The 1957-nt window shown below is 22.4% G+C and overlaps 1 long non-coding RNA gene across 1 annotated transcript; it reads right to left on the bottom strand.

Annotated features, from left to right (window-relative positions):
- Window positions 1-216: 216 nt before the first annotated feature.
- On the bottom strand, window positions 217-909 carry LOC112685418. The gene is made up of 3 exons (XR_003148797.1): window positions 679-909; window positions 398-591; window positions 217-304 (listed from the first exon to the last, which is right to left on the bottom strand). It is a non-coding gene; the product is annotated as an uncharacterized LOC112685418 (long non-coding RNA).
- Between the last annotated feature and the right edge of the window lie 1048 nt (window positions 910-1957).

Below are 1957 nucleotides of genomic sequence, written 5' to 3'. Positions count from 1 at the left end.
TAATCTTTAACAATACAAATTTTTTTCAAAAGAATGAAATGCAATAAAAAGTATAAATTTGAAAAAGCTGAAATTTCTACAAATGGAACAATAATAATTAATAAAATAAATAGAATATCAACTTCAAAAAACAATAAGAAAAAAAAATAAACAAGTAAAAAAAAAAATAACAAAATTTTAACAAAAAATAATCAAAGAACATTCATGGTCAATTTTGTCGCAAATTTGAAGAAATAGTTTTTTTTCACGTCATTGATGATAACCAAATAATTAACAGCAACAAAGTTTTTATAAATGGACTCATCTGAAACATAAAATCACATTTAAGTTATAGCTTTAAAATAATAAAACATGTGCAATAAATTAATTTTATCTAAGATAAAAAAATAAAACTTACGCATAAGTTTATCGATTGGAAAAAAGGAATTGTAAGGATTGGCCTTGCTTTTCAAGAATTTCTGTAATATTAAGATCCTTGATATGTTCTTTTACATTATACAAAACGGACATTAAATCATCTATACTTTTGCCATTAAGTTTTGAACAAAACACAAAAGCATGACCCGTTTCAACAGATTTAATCACTCCGGTCTGAAAGAAAATTAAAATTAAATATAAATTACATTGAAAAAATGGGAAGAGATTATTTAAAAATTTTAGTTCATAAATTATAAATACCTTAAGAACATATTAACAAGCACATAGAAAATACCAACATTAACTTGAGAAAGTAATGGATATCCCATTAACAAAAAAACTGTCAGAAGCTTTAAGTTTCTTCAACGATTCTAAAATTAAACTCAGAGAGTCAAGCTGTTTTCTATTATTGTTTAAACAATCATTGTTATAAATCGATGTTACATCATAAACAATCGACCATGGACCGCTTGTTTTGGAATTTCAAGCCGAAAATATCTGTAACACATAGATACAATAAATTTAAAAAAAAAGAAACATTTAAAAAGCAAATAATACAAAATTTTAAAAACAAAATAATTAATGTTTACGGAATAAACTTAAAATAATAAAAGTATATGTATATAAATAAAAAACCCAAATCAAATTATATAAAAGTGTAAAAAATAACAAAAATCAAAAAAAAATTGAACAAGTTCAAAAGCTTATAAGAAAAAGAAAAAACCACAAATATAATATCATAAAATTTTTATTTGGAGATTTGTATCATTTGTGTAAACGCAGTTAATACCAATTTTTTTCGTTATAATTTAAATGTTATTGATTAACCTTGAGTTTGATATTAATTTAACGCTTTATCGATATTTTCGATTTCAATTTCCAATTTGAAAATACAACATTTTTTGGAAAGATTGGTTTCAATAATATTTTATTTACTAAACTCTAAAATTTGGCAAATTTTGAAGTTAAAAAGGTTTAATAACACTAAACAAATTATCTGTAGTGGACTGTAATGTTTATTTATATATTATTCATAAAAACATATTTAAATTATTTATCACATGCAACATTGTATCGCTGTTGACATGAGACCATAAACGACTGAAGTCATTAATACATAGTACAAACATAATAATTAACAACGTATGAACATACGTTTTCTTAAATATGTAGTATATATTCAAATCACAGAACTTAGATTTATTTCTAACAAAATTAATTATTAACTAAGAAAAATAATTAAATACAATGAATGTTATCTTCAACAAATAATAAATACTTTTAAGTCTCACACCTACAACACAAAAGATTTTGCCTTGATGTTATAACTTTAACAGAACTACTAAACAACCATTCTACAGGTACTGATAAAAAAAAAGATTGTTTTGTACCTTAAAAACATTTTTTTAATAATAGGATATTGGTTTGATAATTCTAGTTTTCTTTTTTATTTTTTTTTATTTAAATAGGTACTTCAATATTTATGAATTCATTGAATTATCCTGTCTTTAAGCTATAAATTACAATCAGATACATCGAG

This window comes from Sipha flava, unplaced genomic scaffold (genome assembly GCF_003268045.1).
Source record: "Sipha flava isolate LNK unplaced genomic scaffold, YSA_version1 275_pilon_pilon, whole genome shotgun sequence".
In the NCBI taxonomy this organism is placed as follows: Eukaryota; Metazoa; Arthropoda; class Insecta; order Hemiptera; family Aphididae; genus Sipha; species Sipha flava.
This window is presented reverse-complemented; position numbering and strand designations above follow the sequence as displayed.